The sequence below is a fragment of the Piliocolobus tephrosceles genome, chromosome 2, assembly GCF_002776525.5.
Source record: "Piliocolobus tephrosceles isolate RC106 chromosome 2, ASM277652v3, whole genome shotgun sequence".
Taxonomy (NCBI): Eukaryota; Metazoa; Chordata; class Mammalia; order Primates; family Cercopithecidae; genus Piliocolobus; species Piliocolobus tephrosceles.
Genome location: NC_045435.1, coordinates 83,646,680 through 83,668,526, shown reverse-complemented (window position 1 = coordinate 83,668,526; position 21,847 = coordinate 83,646,680). Strand labels below are relative to the sequence as shown.

The following is a 21,847-nucleotide window of genomic DNA, read 5'->3' as shown; positions in this document are numbered from 1 at the left end:
AAAGTGCTGGGATTACAGGCTTGAGCCACCGCGCCCGGCCTGGGAGGTTTTATTATTATTATTATTATTATTATTATTATTATTATTATTATACTTTAAATTCTAGGGTACATGTGCACAGTGTGCAGGTTTGTTACATATGTATACATGTGCCATGTTGGTGTGCTACAGCCATCAACTCATTATTTACATCAGTTATAACTCCCAATGCCATTCCTCCTCCCTCCCCATAATAGGTCCTGGTGTGTGATGTTCCCCTTCCTATGTCCAAGTGATCTCATTGTTCAATTCCCACCTATGAGTGAGAACATGCGGTGTTTGGTTTTCTGTTCTTGAGAAAGTTTGCTGATAATGATGGTTTCCAGCTACACCCATGTCCCTACAAAGGACATGAACTCATCCTTTTTTATGGCTACATAGTATTCCATGGTGTATATGTGCCACATTTTCTTAATCCAGTCTGTCACTGATGGACATTTGGGTTGATTCCAAGTCTTTGCTATTGTGAATAGTGCTGCAATAAACATACGTGTGCATGTGTCTTTATAGCAGCATGATTTATAATCCTTTGGGTATATACCCAGTAATGCGATGGCTGGGTCATATGGTATTTCTAGCTCTAGATCCTTGAGGAATCGCCATACTGTTTTCCATAATGGTTGAACTAGTTTACAATCCCACCAACAGTGTAAAAGTGTTCCTATTTCTCCACATCCTCTCCAGCACCTGTTGTTTCCTGACTTTTTTATGATTGCCATTCTAACTGGTGTGAGATGGTATCTCATTGTGGTTTTGATTTGCATTTCTCTGATGGCCAGTGACGATAAGCATTTTTTCATGTGTCTGTTGGCTGTATGAATGTCTTCTTTTGAGAAATGTCTGTTCATATCCTTTGCCCACTTTTTGATGGGGTTGTTTTTATCTTGTAAATTTGTTTGAGTTCTTTTTAGGTTCTGGATATTAGCCCTTTGTCAGATGAGTAGATTGCAAAAATTTCCTCCCATTCTGTAGGTTGCCTGTTCACTCTGATGGTAGTTTCTTTTGCTGTGCAGAAGCTCTTTAGTTTAATTAGATCCCATTTGTCAATTTTGGCTTGTGTTGCCCTTGCTTTTGGTGTTTTAGACATGAAGTCCTTACCCATGCCTATGTCCTGAATGGTATTACCTAGGTTTTCTTCTAGGGTTTTTATGGTATTAGGTCTAACATTTAAGTCTCTAATCCATCTTGAATTAATTTTCGTATAAGGAGTAAGGAAAGGATTCAGTTTCAGCTTTCTGCTTATGGCTAGACAATCTTCCCAGCACCATTTATTAAATAGGAAATCCTTTCCCCATTTCTTGTTTTTCTCAGGTTTGTCAAAGATCAGATGGCTGTAGATGTGTGGTATTATTTCTGAGGGCTCTGTTCTGTTCCATTGGTCTACATCTCTGTTTTGGTACCAGTACCATGCTGTTTTGGTTACTATAGCCTTGTAGTATAGTTTGAAGTCAGGTAGTGTGATGCCTCCAGCTTTGTTCTTTTGACTTAGGATTGTCTTGGCAATGCGGGGTCTTTTTTGGTTCCATATGAACTTAAAAGCAGTTTTTTCCAATTCTGTGAAGAAAGTCATTGGTAGCTTGATGGGGATGGCATTGAATCTATAAATTATCTTGGGCAGTATGGCCATTTTCATGATACTGATTCTTCCTATCCATGAGCATGGTATGTTCTTCCATTTGTTTGTGTCCTCTTTTATTTCACTGAGCAGTGGTTTGCAGTTCTCCTTGAGGTCCTTTATATCTCTTGCAAGTTGGATTCCTATTTTACTCTCTTTGAAGCAATTCTGTATGGAAGTTCATTCATGATTTGGCTCTCTGTTTGTCTTACTGGTATATAAGAATGCTTGTGATTTTTGCACACTAATTTTGTATCCTGATACTTTGCTGAAGTTGCTTATCAGCTTAAGGAGATTTTGGGCTGAGATGATGGGGTTTTCTAAATATACAATCATGTCATCTGCAAACACGGACAATTTGACTTCTTCTTTTCCTAACTGAATACCCCTTATTTATTTCTCTTGCCTGACCGCCCTAGCCAGAACTTCCAACACTATGTTGAATAGGAGTGGTGAGAGAGGGCATCCCTGTCTTGTGCCAGTTTTCAAGGGGAATGCTTCCAGTTTTTGCCCATTCAGTATGATATTGGCTGTGAGTTTGTCATAAATAGCTCTTATTATTTTGAGATACGTTCCATCAATACCGAATTTATTGAGAGTTTTTAGCATGAAGAGCTGTTGAATTTTATCAAAGGCCTTTTCTGTATCTATTGAGATAATCATGTGGTTTTTGTCTTTGGTTCTGCTTATATGCTGGATTACGTTTATTGATTTGTGTATGCTGAACTAGCCTGAGCATGTATTACTTTTGTAGTAACAACAAAAAATAGGCCGGGTGTGGTAGCTCACACCTGCAATCTCAGCACTTTGGGAGGCTGAGCTGGGCGGATCACTTGAGGTCAGGAGTTTTAGACCAGCCTGGTCAACATGGGGAAACCCCATCTCTACTAAAAACACAAAAATAAGCCAGGCGTGGTGGCACACGCCTATAATCCCAGCTACTCGGGAGGCTGAGACACAAGAATTGCTTGAACCTAGGGGGGTGGAGGTTGTAGTGAGCCAAGATCGTGTCACTGCACTCCAGCCTGGGTGACAGAGGGACATTCTGTCTCAAAAAATAATAAAAAATAAAATAAAATAAAGGTCTCTGCTGCTACAAACAATAATTTAAAAATGACTAAATTACAATTTTGCACATTAGGTAATTAAAAACCTTCCTCAAACCCAACTCATTTAGAAAAATCTCCTTCTAAAAGCTTCCAGCAGGCAGAACTCACGAGAGATGGAAAATGCGCCACTTTAGTCTGCACTGAATCCACATCAAGGAGGTCTAGGATCACTGCTGCGCTGTTCTCTCTGGTAGACGGGAGGTCCTTGTGCTTCTGTCTGCTAACAGGCATAAGCTGGAATAAAATGTTCATTGTGTATGTTTCTATTTTTTTGTATTTCCCAGTTTCACTACCTCTTCAAAATTAACAACTAGTTCTAATTTGTGTAGGATAAGAGGACCTTGACTATAAAAAGTTTTCTTTACCCAAAGAGCTGACCTTCACTGCAACCTTGTGGTTAGTCAAATTCTCAGAAGAAGGCATGGCCGTGGAGTCCGCATTTCTCAGAGTTAACACATGCAGGCCCTGGCCAGCCCCACCACAGAAGCTCATCCTCAGCTTAAGCAGCACAGACACTTACCTGTCTGCCTCCTACAGTCAGAGGAGATACCTGCTGGCCCCATCACACAGTGGCCCCGTCACACAGCAAATCAAAGGTTAGATTTCTGTCCCTGTAACCCAAGGCTCCCACACCATTCTAGCTGCTCAGAGAACAGAATGAGTAACAGATATGGAGAAGGGTACTTGTGATGTTGTTTTCACTCTTTGAATCTGGAAGGAAAGGGTGGGAGTCTTGGGGTCCACCTGCCAAGAGTTAAGTCCAGAAGCCAAAGGACATCAAAGCTGCCAACTCACTTAACTGGGTCACTCAACTCACTAGGAGAAACCCCCAATGCAGTGTGTTTCATTCATAAAGATGACTCCACCTGCCCTCTTGCCATCTGTAGGTCAGTTACTTCAAATGCCATTCCCTGGCAGGGGTGGAGGGGCCACTCAGCCGGCCCCCTCCCTCATCCAGAAGCCCTTGTGAGCACTGAGAGGTACCCATGAGCATTCAGTTCACCTGGAGAAGTAGTGTGAGGGTGGCTGGCAAGGACAGGCTCACCTGACATGATCCCCAACAGCACACTGCTTTAGCATCAGAGACAGCCTCCTCTACTCACTAAAGTCAGTATGCAAGGTTTTTAACTGAGTTCCCATGAGGAGATCTGAGAAACTCTCATCACATAAGGTATTATCAACATCAGCAACACTGATGGCCCCGGGCACTTAAGCTAAATTAATTCCATCATTCCTCACTCAACCCTAGGAGGTGGATAGAATCATCCTAGTTTTCAGATGACAAAACTGATGCTCAGAGCAGTTAAGGAACTTGCTGAAGTCCAACAGGCAGCAAGCACTAGGGTCAGGACCAGAACCCAGGCCACCGCTGACCCTCACCCACCACTGAACAGTGAGGCACCAGCATCAGGACTGATGGAGCCTGGTCCCTTGATACAAAACACAAAGCTTGTCAAACTTGGGCCTTCATGTGCAACCCAGACAGCGTTATCGAAAGACAAGAATGGCTTCTAATAGAGAATTAGCTTAGAACACTTAAATCTATAGTTGGCCCTTAAAGAACATCAGTTCGAACTGCATGGGTCCACTTATATGTGGATTTTCTCCCATCTCTGCCACCCAACACGGCAAGAACAACCCTGCATCCTCCCCCTCCTCAGCTTTCAATTTGAAGAGCAGGAGGATGAAAACCATCACGAACACAAGTTTTCATGATAATCCACTTCCATTTAATGAACAGCAAATATATTTTCTCTTCCTTATGACTTTTCTTGTAACATTTCTTAGTAACATTTTCTTTTCTCTAGCTTACTTTATTGTAAGAATACTGTATAAAATACATATAACATAGAAATATGTGTTAATTGGCTGTTTATGTTTTTGGGTCAGGCTTCTGGTCAACACTAGGCTATTAGCAGTTAAGTTTTTGGGGAGTCAGAAGTTACATGTGGATTTTCGACTGTGTGGGGTGTTCACTGCCCTAACCCCCACACTGTTCAAGGATCAACTGTGGGTGGAAAAACAATTCAAGAATGTTACTCTACACTGAAGGTGGCTAGTGTCTATATTTGTAATATATACACAGTCCAAAATTTCAAGGCTTGTGATAAAAAGTCAACAAGTCTTGATGCAAGTTAAAATTGAGAATGGTCATCGAAGTTCACTGGTCCAGGCCACACTGGCTGAGTCCATAACAGGTCTCCTCTGACCCACCCCGCCTGTGACTGCTTGTGCCATCACCCTTTAACACAGCTCATGCTTTTGGGCAACCCAGTGCCTGCCTCTGCCAGACCGGCCTGAAGCTGGGAGAGGGAAGGAAGAAAGCCCATGTTTCCCAAGAGTGTGCAATATCCCTCCACCTTCACACGCCCCAGCCGCCTGCCACTGGCTGCTGCTCCAGGCTCTGTGCTCTTGGGTTGTCACGGCCAAGTGGTACAATGTTAAGAAGGTCAGTTTGTAGGTAGGAAGAGTTCCCTTTCTCACGCCATGGGCTAGAACAAACTCCCTGGACAAACCAATGAGCATAAGTAAATGTGTGCCATGGCAGGGGGCACAGAAACAGCAGCAAGAGTAGTATTGGAGGGGAAAGGGCAGAGGCCTAGGACAGAGGAATTCTGGGTTCTAGTCCTGGCTCAGCCTCTGACCTGCTGGAAAGTCTCAGATGAACCATTCAGTCCCTCCAGTTCCGCCTGTACATGAAGCCTTGGATGAAGCTATCTGTATTTTCCCAATTCTAATAACTGATGACATAGTGTGAACTGTCCTACCTCTCCAGCGTTGTGTGACATGGTGGCCAGTCAGCAAAGGTGGGTCTCAGTGAGCTAACACTCACTCAGCACCCACCCTGCACCCGGCAGTGTCAAGCGCTGTATCTCACTTAATTCTCACAACCCATTAAGACAGGTGGCTCATGCCTGTAATCCCAGCACTCTGGGAGGCCGAGGCGGGTGGATCATGAAGTCAGGAGATTGAGACCATCCTGGCTAACACGGTGAAACCACGTCTCTACTAAAAATACAAAAAATTAGTCAGCGTGGTGGCGGGCACCTGTAGTCTCTCGGGAGGCAGAGGCAGGAGAATGGCGTGAACCCAGGAGGCAGAGCTTGCAGTGAGCCGAGATCGCACCACTGCACTCTCCAGCCTGGACCACAGAGCGAGACTCCATCTCAAAAATAAAAATAAAAATAAAAAACAAAAAACCAAAAAAACAGGTAATCACCTCGCCTATCTTGAGAACAAGAAACAATCTCAGACAGATAAAGTCAGACAGCACTGGAAAAACTACCATAATGTGGCCTGGTGGTCATGAGAGGCAAGGGCCCAAATTTAGGCAGTTTGATGCTAGATGCCCCATGCATGTGACCAACAGGCTGTACCATTTCTGCTCCCTGGCCTAGGAACCCTATGGTTCAGACTGTACCATCTCTGCTCCCTGGCCTAGGAACCCTATGGTTCAGACTGTACCACCTCTGCTCCCTGGTCTAGGAAACCTATGGTCCTGGATGTATTACTTCTGTTTCTTTGTGTAGAAACCCTACATTCCTGGCTATACTATCTCTGTTCCCTGGTCCCTTTGGATGACAAAGACTTATCTCCCTGATTGTCTCGTGAGCCTACCTAAATGCATTTTTGTTCTGATAGCATTGAACAGAAACATCTCCACTGGTTTTCTAAGGACACACACTTACAACCAAGAGAAGCTGGCTGGTCATGAAGCTACATAAAGAAGTCAAGGACAAGTCCAAGTTCAGAGGACCAGCAACCCAGCGTTCCAGAAGCCATACATATCTAACCTCCTCAACAGATAAGAGCCGATCCGACACTGCCTTCAGGAGTGGGTGGGACTGCCACTAGCATGGCAGACGAGCAGTCGACCCAGAGGCTCCCACAGCAGTGCAAGTGCAGGGAGGCTGCGAGAGCATCCACTGGCTTTGTGAGGGTGCTGCTACACCTTCACTCAAGCAAAAAAACTCTTCTTCTGGGAACGCTGGGTTTTACCTTAGAATTTTATTGATGGAAGCGAATTAATAAGCATGCTTGGCAGAGCAATTAAAGGAAGATCAGCTCTTCTCATGACACCAGAATTATTAAATCACACATTAAGACCTTTGCCCTAGCTCCTCAGCCCAGTGAAGTTGGAACCCAGACTCTTCTCTTTTCAAACCATACAAGTTGTGTAACTAGGCAGAATCTGAGATGAGAAACAACATCCTCAGTCCTCAGGACTAGAAGTCAGGTGGCCAGAGACAGGGCAACAGACAGCAGCCAAGTCAGCCTTCATTTTACAACAATGACTCGACCGTCAGGAGGCGTGGGACCTTAAGAAATCGTCACCCGCTTTGAGCTAAAATATCTGTAGCCCTCCTTGGCCAGCAGTGGGAATCTCTTCCAGAGTGGTCTGATGGATACTTCAGGAGCCTTGAGGTTCTTCTCACAGCTACTGATGCCTCTCCTCCACTTAGGAAAAACAGGAGGACCAGGACCGAAAAACAAGTAATACACGAGAAGCATGTACACCAGTACAGGAGGATATACAATGTAAATAGACCAAGACTCTGAGAACTGCGAACACAGGCTGCGTGAAGAAAGGGAAGTCTCAGTCAGATTAGGATTCCTCAACTCCCAGCGCTCACTGTGTTCATCTCTCTACTTGGATCTCTCAAATTTTCCTTCCACAGAGGAGCTGGAAAAACCACCATCACATAGCATGGAAGTCATAAAAGGCACCATGAAATTAAGTTTTTCTGCCCCTCTTGTCCTCTCATGCAGAGCGCATGGTAAGCACCCCAAGGCCTGAGGCTCGCAGAGAGCTTGCTTAAAGAACACGTGGCAAAGGAGCTCTGCCTCCTAGCCAGCCTCCTTCCCTGAGGGCTCTGAACCCTAGCTACATGAAGTGAGGGGAAGCCACCTGAGCCTCTGGAATCCTGGAGAGGGGCTTGCTGGGTGATGTTTCTGGGGTCGTATCACTACGATGTCTTCCTCGATTCCTGCCTTCCTAAAATTCTAGAAAGAACATAAATCAACCCCAGAGAATCAGCATGCTCTGGCCCTGCTATTTCTCATTTGAAACAGGCCTGCCTATGCCAGCTCCCACTCAGAAAGGCCAAGCACAATCCACGAGATCCTAGGATAAAAGGAGGCTTAGGACCCCAGGTGGGGCCCTCCAACCTGTCCTCAGACTCTCCAACCAGGCGACGGTGTGCATCAACCAGGCGAGAGTCCCAATCAGCATGCATCCTTCTGACGTGCTCTTCACCAAACCACCTGCAGGAGACTTATCTTCACACACCTGATGCTATACAAGAGGGGCCAGATGCGGGTGGGCAAGCACAGAACCAGAGAAAGCAGAGTTAAAACACTGTCAAGAGTGGACCAAACAACAAATATGTATAATTATTACGTATCGTTATAAGTAAAAAGAAAAAAAGACCAAACCATTTGCTATAAGAACCAGGAGAGTGGTGACTGCGTCTCAGCACATTCCAGGGACAGAAGAAGAGCAGGTGGCTGGGGAAAAACCCAGTGGGAGTGCTCAGGGCAGAGAATGAAGACTCAGCCAAGCTCCATTTGAACTTCCTTTCCCGTAGCATTGGACACAGAGCTCCTGGGGCTGCTGGTACCTTTGAAAGGGCTCGGAGGAAAAGGAAGATACATCAACTACCTCCTTACGAAGAAGGTACTGAAACAAAGTCACACAACTGAGAAGACTGAAAATGTGTAGAAAGTCACCATGCATGGAATGAGCTGGCTATTTCAATATTAGCTTCTGTTTGACTCCCACATGCAACTCAAAGGCTCATTATATAACAAAAATACTCTGAAATTCATCTTTGTTCACCAATCCATTGTGGATACAGAAACTCAGATTTCCTACCAGTGAAAATATAAGCAGTGAAGCCAGGTGCGGTGGCTCACGCCTGTAATCCCAGCACTTTGAGAGGCCACGGCAGGTGGATCACTTGAGGTCGGGAGTTTGAGACCAGCCTGATCAACATGGTGAAACCCTGTCTCTACTAAAAATACAAAATTAGCCAGATGTGGTGGCGCATGCCTGTAATCCCAGCTACTCGGGAGGCTGAGGCAGGAGAATTGCTTGAACCCGGGAGGCGGAGATTGCAGTGAGCCAAAGGTTGCAGTGACCCGAGATAGTGCCATTGTACTCCAGCCTTGGCAAGAAGAGCGAAACCGAAAAAAAAAAAAAAAGAAAAAAAAAGAAAAAGTAAACAGTGAGAATCAGGTAGGCTTGCTAAGGGTAATGCACATATGCAATTAAAAATAATAGGAAATGTAAAAAAAAAAAAAAAGAATATGACAAACCACCTCTCTGAAATCCTTAACACTGAAAAAGTAGCTAACTCCTACTCTGGATGAGAGGTTTGCTGGTATCTCTGAGCCTCTTTAAACTGCCTTCAATAACTGAGGAGGAACAGCAATGCTACAACCCACTCTGGGATTCTGACAGCCCTGCTCACCAAGATGAAATTCAATTGATAAGCCCAATAGGTAAATACACCTGAATCAGCCTTTGTCCACTTAGCATACAAGCCTAGAATAGTTAGTTACTTGTTCAACTGGTCTGCCTTCCTAAGCAGGATGTGGACTCTTAGAGAACAGGAATCAAGTCTCCTAACTTCTCTCACAGCTTTGCTATGTTAGTTTTGTACCACTGTGTCACACATTACTATAAAACTTAATGGCCTAAAGAAGTAAACATTTACTATTGGCTGCATAGTTCTGGATCATGTTCTCTTGTAAGGCTGCAGCTAATCTGTCAGCCAGGGCTGCATCACCGGAAGCCTTGACTGGGGCTGAAGGATGCACTTCTCAGAAGGCTCACATGGGACTGGGGGCTGGGGGTCCTTAGCTCCTCACCACGTGGGTCTCTTCACAGGACTGCCTGAATGTCCTTGAGACATGGTCACTGGCTTTCCCCAGAGCAAGGGACCCCACAGGGAGCAAGCAAGTAAGTACCCTCAAGACAGAAGCTGCAGTCTTCATAGTCACCTGATCTCGGAAGCCATGTGGCTTCACTTCTAGCACATTCTACCGGTCTCATAAACTAACCTTACAGTGTGGAAAGGGACTATACAAGGGTGTGAATATCGTGAGTGGGGATGGCTGGGGTTCATCATGGAGGCGACCTGCCACATTTGTCATTCTAAGTTCTCAGGATGTTTTTACTGGATGTGGCATGGATGCATCTTTCAAGGGGGAACTTGAAGCTGCCGCTTTGCTTTCAAATTCAGTCTTGGCTGACACGCTCATGCTCTCTGCTGACCTACTTGGCTAACAGCTCTTCAAGGTAGGAAAAAAGAACAAGGCACTAGAAGTAGTCACCACAGTGTTTCTGTCCACCCCTAAAGGAGATTTCCTTTCCCCTATTCTAACAACCAAAAAAGATACTTGAAGCTAAATTCGGTTTCTCATTCCCCCAAACACGGGATATCCTATCAGTGCAATGAAGAGTCTATTACCAAGGGCAGTTTGGACAAAAATGATGCCACAGAGGGGTATGAAGAAGGGCTTACAACCTGGCACTTAGAGTCGGCCACAGCAGTGCAGGGGAGGATGGAGAAAGGCATCACAAATAGGAGATGCCGAGAGCATTTGATTTCCCAGCACCGCTTCTAGGAGCCTAAAACCACATCTCTGCACTGTTTCTCCTTATTGCGGTGGCAAGTAGTTTTTAACTAAAGAAAGCAACTCAGTTTCTTCCAAACATCTGTAACTTGTTACTATCACACTTAACTCCTGAGATGGTAACTAAAGATGTCAAAACTTTCAAAGGGGCCAAGGAGCTGAGCTGGAATGGTCATTACCAGGTTTGGAGTCACCTACTTTGGCTGAGGAAGGATCACAGTGCTTTCATCCAGTTTTTAAATCTGCCTTCATTTATAAAAGGTATTTCTCACCCAGCTATAGAATCCTAGATCGAGAGGCTTTTACTTTCAGCACTTTAAAGATGTTGTTCCATTGTCTTCAGGCTTGAATAGCTTGACAAAAAGTCCAAATTAGTTCTTATGTTTATTTCTCTGTATATAATGTCTTCTTTTCCTCTGATTGCTTTTACAGTTTTCTTTTTTATCATCTGTTTTTCAACAGTTTGATTATGATATGGCTTAGTGTGATTTTCTTTGCGTTTATCTTGCCTGGGGTTCATCAACCTTCTTAGATCTATGAGTTTATAATTTTCATCAACTTTGGAAAATGTTCAGTCATTATTTCTTCTAATATTTTTCTGCCTTTTCCTCCTCTGTCTCTCTAGGAAATCCAATCACACGTTAGACGTTTGATATTTTCCCATGGGTCACTAAGGCTCTGTTCCTTTGGTTTTTTTTTAGACTTTCTTCTCTCTGTGCTTTAATTTATAAAGCTCTGTTGCTATGTTTTCACGTACGCTATTCTTTCATAGTCTAATTTTGTTTTTAAGTCCATGAATTTTTCAGAATTGTATTTTCAGTTCTAGAAGTTTCATTTGCTTTGCTTTTCTATTTTCCATTGTGCTTATTACGACCCAATTTTTCTTTAAAACTTTAGCATATTTATAACTGGTTTTCAGTCCTTTCTTGGTGATTCTAAAATCTTGGTAATTTCTTGGTGTATTTGTATTAACTGATTTTTCTCCTGATTATTGGTCACATCCTGCTTCTTTAACCTGTCTAGAAATTGTTGACTGGGGCTGTACATCATAATTGTTAGTTACACTGTTAAGTGTTTACATTTTGTCTGCCTTTAGTGAGCACTGAGGTTTAATTTGGGCAAGCAGTGAACTCTGTAGAGCAGCTTGGTCATTTCAAAGCTTTTTTTCCCTTTCTCTTCTAAAACAATTCTGAGGTAAAATTTTACATAACAAAAATGCATGTATGTTATGCATACAATTCAGTGAGTTTTGAGAAATGTGTACACTGATGTAACCCTACTACAAGATACAGTATTTTCCATCACCTGAAAAGTTCTTGTTTTCTTTTTTTGAGACGGAGTCTCACTCTGTCACCCAGGCTGGAGGGCAGTGGTGAAATCTCGGCTCACTGCAAGCTCTGCCTCCCGGGTTCAAGCCATTCTCCTGCCTCAGCCTCTTGAGTAGCTGGAACTATAGGCGCCCACCACCACGCTTGGCTAATTTTTATATTTTTAGTAGGGACAGGGTTTTACCATGTTGGCCAGGCTGGTCTCGAACTTCTGACCTCACGTGATCCACCTGCCTCGGCCTCCTAAAGTGCTGGCATTATAGGCGTGACCCACCACGCCCAGCCCCCAAAAAGTTATTTTGAGTCCCTTTGCAGTCAGTCCCATTCCTACTACTCCAAGGCAACCACTAAACTGCTTTCTGTCACTATAGATTAGAATTCCCTTTTCTAGAATTTCATATAAATGGAGTCATTCAGTATGTATTCCTTTTATCTGGCTTCTTTTGCTCAGCATACTCAACCATGAGATTCAATCATGTGGTTGCATGTATCAGTAGTTTGTTCCTTTTAGCTGTGGACATTTATTCCACTATGTGGACATACTACAATTGGTTTATCCATTCATGTGTTGTTGAACATTTGAACTGTTCCTAGTTTGGGGCAATTACAAAGGAAGGTACTATAAATATTCATGCACACGTCCTTCTATGGCCATGTGTTTTCTTTTCTCTTGGGTAAATCTTGAGGGGTGAAACTGCTGAGTTGTATGGTACATTTCATTTTCTTTACAAGAAGCTTTCAAACAATTTTCCAAAGTGGTTGTACCATTTTGCGTTTTTACCAGAAATGTATAGGAGTTCCAGAGTTCATATTCTTTTCTAATCTTGGTATTGTTCATCAATTTTAATTTTAGTCATTCTTGTCTTGTGGGTATATATTGGTGTCTCATCGCTATTTTAATTTGCATTTTCCTGATGAGTAATAATATTGAGCATCTTTTCATGTGCTTATTGGCCATTTGTATATCTTTTCTGGAGAAATGTCTTCAGATCCTTTGCCAATTCTTAAATTGCACTTTTTTTCCTGAGTTCTAAGAATTCTCACATATTCTGGTTATAAGCACCTGGTCAGATAGTCATATTTGCAAGTATTTTCTCCCAGTCTGTGACCTATTTCCAGTCAATTTTCATATATGGCTTCAAGGCTTGCTTTTAAACTCTGTACTCTTTTCTCTAGAGCTAGATGAAAGCGAATATTAAGGCATGGTGACTCTTTTGAGGGGTCTACGGATGTTCCAGGTGTTCAACGTCTCTCTGCTCTATCTGGAAAGAGCTCAAATGTCTCTCCGTTCTGGAAGTAGTTCCACTTACAGTTCTCCAGCAGTGGTTCTTCAATTCGCTTCTTGAGTTTCGCCCTACACAACAGATCTGTTCATAAAAAGTCTCGAGGAGACCCCTAAGCTAAGGTGAAGAGTTTTCCTTCTGCATAGCTTTTTTTTTCTCTGTACTGTCCCCTGCAAATTCCAACTGCATTGGCCTCAGATGTGTCTTCTCAATGCAGCTAGACTGCTGGGCTTCGCATGGGTTCTTCCTCGCTGCTCTGAGATCTGGAAACTGCCTCCAGCAGAATGTTGGTAGGAAGACCATAGGGCTCACCTCATTATTTCTTTTCCCTTAGGCTCACTGTCTTGATGCCTGCTGTCCAATATTTGCAAAGTTGTTTCACATATTTTGACCTGTTTTCTGTTTGCTTACAGAAGACGGGCAAGTTCTGCATCTGTTACTCCTTCATGGGCAAAAGTCTCCTCATCCTTTAGCACAGGCTCAAATGTTAAATTTATCCACATAGGAAAGATTCCTCTGGCTTCCAGGACAAGGCCCATGGACTCCAATCTCAAAATGAAAAGCCTTTGGCTTCTTCCGAGTCTGTCTATCATGCCTAGAAAAAAGACTTCAGTGAGGCTCTCAGTCAAAAAAACCAAGCAGGTCAGGGACAGTGGGGACCAAATGGTGTTTAAGACCTCCACATGCAGAGGACAGGAACGTGCAGAGGTCACAGAAGCAGCACTGTGTGTCAAGCAGCACACGTGTATGCCGCACATGGCAGCAGGCGAGCAGAATCGCGGGGGGTGCAAGGCCCTAGTGCTGCAGTGAGGTCCACTGGGTTTGAATTCCAGTTCTGCCACTCAGTGGTTGTCACAGTCTTAGACAGAGGCCTTAACTTCTCAGTGCCTATTTTCCCAAGTATAAAATAAGATGACATAAGTACTCATCTCATAGGGATAATATGAAAAGTAAATGAGTTGACATATGTGAAGCACTTACAAGGCTTGACACGTAATGAGTACTCCACAAATGTGACTCAGTATTGTCACCAGAGAGTTACCAGATCAAAAACTGGCCGAGGACCTTCACTCTGTATTTGTGGCTCCCTTCTAACTGGTGGAGGCTTTCCAAGGAAGACTGAAAACAGATTCTGTACTTACATTGTCTCAAAATATCTCCCTGTAAATCAGTTATTAATTACAAAGGGAAAAACTGTAACTTCACAATGGAGAGAGCTGGACCCTACCCCAGTTATCAATGAAACCTTCACCAAGGCTAGAATCAACTGACACCTGACTGAGGGTCGGCACCTCAGGTTACAATGCACTAAGTAGGCCACAGCATCACGTATGCAGGCAGCAGCCTGCCAAAAACATGTAACCTGAACGTAATCATGAGAAAATATCTGACAAACCCAATCTGGGACATTTTACACAATCACTGGCCTGTACTTCTCAAAAGTGTCAAGGCTAGGAAGGACAAAGAAAGGCTAAAGAACAATTCCAGACTAAAGGAGACTAAAGCAAAGTGGCAACTAGATGCCAAGTGTGCCCCTGGACCAGGAAAAAAAAAAATCGATGACAGCATTCAGGCAACTGATGAAATGTGAATATGGACTGTGGACTGTTAATAACATATTAATGTTAAATTTCCTGAGTTTTGATCACTATACTGTGGTTACATAAAAGAACACCTGTGTCCTTAGAAAATGCATGCTGAAGTATTTAGTAGTTAGACAAGAAAATAATCTCAGTCTCCTTCTACCTCCCAAGATCTCACTGCTCAGGAGCAAACTTGGACTGGAGGAGCACTTCGCCAGAGCATCATCAGGCAGCATTGTGCGCCAGCACAGCCTGGCTGGCGGACCGAACCCAGGCACAGGCAGAGGCCTACCCTGTACCACACACACTGGATGTCCTACAGACTTCAAAGAAGAGCAATGTGGACTAAGATCATTAGAGAAGGTTTCTTGTAAGATGAATAGGATGTAGTTAGGTGGGGAGGAAGGAGAAAAGGAATGGTGAATATCAGTAAGGGAAGTAGGCAGGAATGGGTTTGACAGGTATAGGGATAGAAGAGCAGCCCTGCGGTATCTTGCTGGATCCCAGAATCTGATAACGTAGCTGCTCTCCCTGGTTGGCCCAGGCTGCGAAGTAGACTATGGTACTGCGATGTTTGCAGCACAAGAAAAGCTGGGAAAAGGAGGATGGGGGCAGTAGGCTCAGGAGCTTGGCTGTCCTGCAAGACACAAGGATGCTGCTTTAGACCTAGGCTAAGAGGAACCACACATGGCACAACAGCAGCTACAGCCAGAGGGAACAAGCACTAAGCAGCTCCCTGGTAGGGCTCAGCAGTTCACACGCCATGGAACACGGGCTAGCAAATGCTTTGAGACAGTGCCTTTCCTACATACCACTCACCTCCATGCCCTTATGCCTCACATCACCCCAGACCAAACTTCATCCGTCACCACGTCCACACTGGCCTGGCCCGAGACCTCCGTGACTGGGATAATGAGATCTCACTATAAAACAGCTACATCCAGGATAAGGCCCTGTCTGTAGCAGCAACATTCCAACCTAGCTCTACGGTGACACTACGGCATGTGTGCGGGACATTTCCCTGAAGGTTTTTACCTATTTAGAATATTAGTAAATGATTATTTAAACACATTGGGAAAAGAATCAATATGTAAACTGCTGAATGGATTAACAGGCAATTTAGCATCCCTGTTCGCTCTAACTTCATATAACAGGATCAGTTTTTTTTTTTTTTTTTTTTTGCGTCAGTAATCAACGGGGTTTCTCACAGAAATCTGAGGGTAGAATAAAGCCAGGGCTCTTGACAGAAAAAAATCACTTGAATCTCCCTACCCTACACTGTGTCTTTAGGATCGTAACACACGTCCCTTATCTCCAGCCTCTCACGTACTTCTGAACTCTCATTTTCTCCAGGGCTTGGACTGAGGGTCAGGGCATAATGGAATAGCAAAGTTGTAACGTACAATGGGCTGCCTCAGACACCCCCACGGCCACGCCCTGGCAAGTGCGGTGTAGCCACGTCAGTAACATGCTTGCTTAAACGTGCTCCGAGCAAGTCTCCCCGACATATTCCACTGCTCCCCATGCCAAGACTGGAAGAATGTCAACCGCGTGCAGAGAGCCCTGCTCGGTGGAACCACCCGCAGATATTTTTGCCCAAAACTCCCTACCCAAATAGAAAGCTGCTCTAATGATCGGACAGTGCACACTGCACAGGGCTCTGTGCAAAAGGACGCAGCATGCACCGTGTGGCTGTGTTTCAACTACTCCTATAGGACGGTGTCTTATGCTTACGTCATTTAAATGCATTGTTACTACCTCATGCCTCTACGTCATTTCATACTATTAAATGAAGATGTCTTCTAACAAAATGGAAAAACCCACGAAGAACACAGATGAGCTGAAGAGGCCTGGAAAAGCCCATGGACTAGACAAAAGCTTGGCGGAGGCATTTTAAGTAAGACGAACGTATGAAAAAGCAGAGTTGCTCCCATCTGTGTCCTGACTTACTCTGCATACAAGAAATAAAGAAAAAGCATGAAAGTTGTTGATGCCCATCAATGGTTGGTGATCGGAAAAACCATGATACACAATATCACATCTGTAAAAGAAGTTTTAAAGCCAAGAAAAACACCGGTTCGGTATCCCCAGCCTCTCCCTCCTTCCTCATGCCACCCCACCCGATGTCCGCACCATGAAACCTGCCCTTAGTGTGCTAAGCTCACCAGCCTCTGCCTCCTCCTCCCCAAAATGGCTTGAGTGGAACCTGCTTACGGCACAAAATGCCCCTTATAATGAAGAGGGCACACTAAACCAGAAGATGCAGCAGGAGGGCTTGTGATGATCAGGCGGGGCTGTAGTAAGTCAAGGGAGAAGGCTTCTCATAGGCACTAAGGCGACTTCGGTGCATGACCATCCTGCCGTAGTAGGTACAGAATTTTTAGAATGTACCAACAACTGAACTCCTGTCAGAGATGTTCTGTAGCAAAGGCTAACCCCTCCAAAGCCTGCGACCGTGCTCAGTGGGCGACAGCGGTTCCCAGGGCTTGCCTAACTTGGCATGACACTGCACCCACACCTCGAGAGCTGCATATAATCCAGGCTGGAAGTATCTCTACTTTCTCCACATCTGGGTGGACTGTGGCAGACAACCCATAAAAGCTAGTTAACAATAAGGAGCTGCTTTGTTACTATCCAAATGGAAGGTCTGCACAACCACACTGCCTAGCTCTACCACTGACTGGCTGTGTGACTTTTGAGTGGGTTACTTAACCTCTCTATGACCCAATCTCCTCATCTATAAGACGGAGATGCTATCAGTCCCTACTTCTCAGGTTGTGTGAGGACTAAATGCCCAACCCTGGGTGAGCACGGCTTATCTGTCCACATCACCACCGTCTAGCTCAGAAGGCACTGCCAAGAGGATGGGGGTCAGGAGGTTACTGGGTCCCTATTTTTTCTTCTGTGGCCCCAAAGATAAACAATGTATGTCTCTCAGGGGCTGCCATATGAGACGTAAACTGCTTTAAAAGAAAGGTTCTCAGGGAAATAACACAAATGGAGCATGCGGTACATGCAGACCCTGACTTGACACCCAATAATTTAATTCGTCCTCTTTAAATGCACCCATGAAAGAGGCCTGAAATGGAGTAAGGAAGGCTCTCTGGAAAGCCTCTGAGTGCACTGCCTCTTTTTTCTGAGACCCTCTGTCTCTACCCTCTCCAGCGCTGGTCTCTTCTATGTGAACCTTCGCTCTCACCATCCCCTCTGTGTCGAGAGCTTTCAGCCTTGTGCTCAGGTGGAGCTTCCTCAGGGACACTTCGAGTCCCCAGGCGGAACCCCTCATTCCCCCTCTCCAGTGTGTTCAAGCTTCTACAATCCTCTTCATGCTATACTGGAATTGCCTGCCCGCCTGCCTACAGCCTGTTCCAGCTGTGAGCCCCTCAAGGACTGGGGACCAGTCTCAGCTCTTCATCAAGGAAACATCCAACAGTGAGCTTGGCACCAGAGTACTTAATACTTAAGAGATCCTAATAGTCCACTGTTCTTACACTTTGGAAACAACACACTGACCTTCTAATCTATTCTTCTAGAGCAAATATGAATTTGCTGAGAAATTCACAAACCGAACCAATGCAGTGGTTCTTAAACAGGGGCGATTTGGCCCCCCAGGGGACAGTTGGCAATGTCGGGAGACATTTTTGGTTGTCACAATGAGAGATTCTACTGGTATTTAGTGGGCAGAGGCAGGCTGGGAATGCTGTTAAACGCCTTGCAACGCACAGGACAGCCTCCCACAAGAAATAATTATCTTATCCAAAATGCCAACAGTGCCAGGCTGAGAAACTCTGGATTCAATGGATAGCTTTCCTAGCAGTGGAGTAATCTAAAATAGACTCACCAACTGCTTCTATGTATACACAAGGAAAAGGATAATTCAGGGTAAACCTCAAGATTATTAATGACCTTCCGTATAGTCATATGGCAAGCAACAGGGAAATGAACTCTGTGAAAATCAGCAGGCAACCTGAAGCCACCCAGAGCCCTGGAGACCCTTCCTCACCAGTGAGTAAAGGGACTCTGTGCTCCCTGCTTCTGCTGCTCTGGGGTAGGGCGGGGGTGCCTCCGCCTCACACGCTAGACCTCAGCCTTGGGGTAGAATCACCACCCTCTGCCCAGCCAAGGAAAATCTTCACAAAGGCACACAGAAAAGCAGACCTAGGGTGTGACTCATGTATGTATGAAATGATTGATGAGTCATTTCAAATTTATATTTTTAATGTTATCAAGTCATAAAACAATAATGTTTTAAATAAAATTACTTAAATAAAAATAATTATCAAGAAAGAAAATCAGAATTGTTCAGACAGAAAAAAAGTGAGGTGAAGTAGCCACAGATACAGAGTAATCAGAAAGTGCACCTGTGTGGAAAGAAGGGTGGAAAAAGCAGGCAGGCACAGAGGAAGTGGCTCAGAGTGTCTGGGGTCCCAGGGACCCAGCTTACATTTCAGTTCTGCACTTACTAAAAAGGAGCCCTTGTACAAGGCACTTCACCTGCTCACTGACTGCTTCTGTACAGGCTTCCTGTGAGGGGGCCGGCATGCTGGGGACTCAGTGAAGAGAGGTTGCAGGAAAGAGGCCGACTCCAGGGGCCAGCGCCACCACCTACTACCATGGGCCCTGGGGAAAGAAAAGCCAGCGACTTGAAGCAGGTTCATCACCTGGAAGTGGAGCAGCCCCAGGCACCCACTGCCCTCTCTCTCAGAGCCCACATGGGGCCCTGCCGGTAAAAACACAAGGAAGGTTAGGACAAGGAAGATTATTTTGGCCACTAAAGCCACCCGGGTTTGGCACATGCTAATCTGCATTCACACTCACTGTGCTGGCTGGGCTAAAAGTTCTTTTCTTTTCTTTTCCCCGCACTGCTATGCACTCTGTGAGGAGGGCTAAAGGTAAAGACATTGTACAAGCAAGAAAAAAAGGGAAATGTTTAACCTAATTCAGAAAATAAGTTACTTAAACACTTGTGAAACATTCTTCAGCCCAACTTATGAATACAAACAATGTAATAACAAGGATGAAGACACACCCCCAAGGAAGGCCTAACATGTGCCTGACACCAACCCAGCTTCCTCAAACACATTCCTTCTCATCTCCATAGGCCCAGAAAAGAAAGATTATTATCCACACGTTACTAGGAAAGAAACTGAAGCTTTGAGAAATGCAGAAGTTGCTCAGGAGCACCACATGGCAGAGCAAAGCAGACATGGACGCCGGGTCAGGCTGGATCCATAGCCAGGGATCCCGTTATTTTTAACCACTCGCAAAACCCCTTCAACAAATCTTCATGTTTGTACAAATATACTAACTGCAAAAGACTTTAAACAGATTTTAATGCAGCGGAAGCATGATAGGCCCCAACAGGGCAACATGTGGCCAACAGAGGTATTTAAAAGTTTTAAAAAGTGCATTTGTTAAGTTATTCTACAACTCAGGTTGTCTCCTAATTCAGACAACTTCCTCTTGTCCTGATTTTATTAGAAATTAATGAAGTTATATGATAAATCAAGCAGATCACCATTATGGATAAATGCTACCAAATAAATAAACATTTAGAAAACCTGAAAACTTTCTAAAAATAAAAGCTCTGAGCCAGCCAGCACGCTAACATTGGCCGCAACACCAGCCTGGAATGGAAAAAGGGGCGTTCTTCCTTTACCCGTGCTGGCACTCCAGAGGGAGGAAAGGACAGCGACACTGATTGTGTGCTGGGGTCCAGACCCACAGACAGGCGCCTTCACTTGTGAGCTCCAGCTCCAATTCAGCTGTCACTGTATTCTGTTATTTTACCAGGAGGAGGCGATCACCAGGTGAAAGGCTACTGGGAAACAGAGTACTCACGTGATCTCGAAGTATTATCACTGCAGAGATCCCTTATTAATTGCCCAGGGGAAGATGTACCTTTACAAGGGAGAGACTGAGAGGTCTTCCATCCATCACCACCAAGACATCAACCTTATTAACATGAACAGTGGGGCAGCGTGATGTCACATGCCTCCTGGTGGAATATACATGAAACATACAGTGCCGCTTATGGCGTGCTTTTGCCATAAAACAGGGCATCTGAATCTAAAACTGCTCCAGACCAAACTCAGGAAAACAGGGGTCGGTGAAACAATTCAAACACCACAGCAAAACTCCCAGACAACTCCAGAATGTGGGGCACTTGACACAACGAGCAGCCAGGACGCTTCAAAAAGCCAGAAACATTAAAAAAAAAAAAAAAAAAAAGTGTACATGTATGTGTAGGAGGAGGTTCTTCTAGAAATGAAACTGACTGAAAACAACCAAACACAACATGTGGGTCTTGATTGGATCTTAGTTTTTAAAAACTCCAGCTGTAAAAGACTTGTGACATTGGGGGAAATGTGACTATGGACTGGATATGAGATAGTATCATGGAGTTATTAATTCTCTTAAGTGTGATGATGAAATTGTGGTTATGTGGGAGATTGTCCTTATTTTGGGGAGACTTAGCTGAAGTATTTAGCAGTAAAGTGTGACGCTGGTTGCAACTTACCTTCAAATGGCTCAGCCAAAAAAAAAGCATTAAGAGATAAAGCAAATGTGACAAAATGTGAACAACTCCTAAATCTAGGTAGAGGGCAGACAGATGTTGAGTGTATTATTTTTCATCTTTTCTGTCTGACATTTTTAGAGATAAAAACCGGGATGGGGTGGGGAGAGGTGATCATAGGGAAGGTTGTGCCAACACAAGTCTGTTCACACAGAGCACACAGGGAGGCCAGTTTACCATGGAGAAAACCCCAGAAACTCTCATTTAAGATATCAAAGCTGAGTGCACTGGTTTGTGATTTCACTTTGGATGGCAGGAAAAAAGCTATCACTTCTCAATGTCAGCAGTGCTTTTGTAAAACATGGACACGTTTCTCCCAGCTGGCTAGCCCCCATGTCTATAACAAAAATAAGCAGGCAGATTTATCCAAGTTCTCAAAATGCTTGTTTTATTAAAAACCAATTTTGTCTACACTTCAGCCCAGAACCCTGACTGTGCACTGTGAGGGAGGCTTGAGTTTGCTTTGCATTCACATGTCCTGAGAGTAAATACCCCCAAATGCCAACACACACACTGGCCAACACGACCTTTGGCTGACAGCTGGGTGGCTACCCTGCACTGGAACAGTTTGCTGAGCTCTAGGACTGCTCAGCTTTGTTCTGCTGAGACTCTAGCTGAGAAACTTCATCAAGTCACAGACTATAGACAAAACCACCAAAATGGGGAATTGCT

The 21,847-nt window shown here is 44.5% G+C and overlaps 1 protein-coding gene across 6 annotated transcripts in view; it reads right to left on the bottom strand.

Moving 5' to 3' along the window:
* Positions 1-21,847, bottom strand: part of LOC111528761 (store-operated calcium entry regulator STIMATE) — a 67,707-nt gene that overhangs the window by 42,372 nt on the left and 3,488 nt on the right. The window contains exon 2 of one of the 6 annotated variants that reach the window (XM_023195535.2): positions 2,872-2,997. The exons of the other annotated variants lie outside the window; for them this stretch is intronic. The gene's annotated coding sequence lies outside the window, so the exon portion shown is untranslated. The remainder of the gene's footprint in view (positions 1-2,871; positions 2,998-21,847) is intronic. 6 annotated transcript variants of the gene reach the window in all.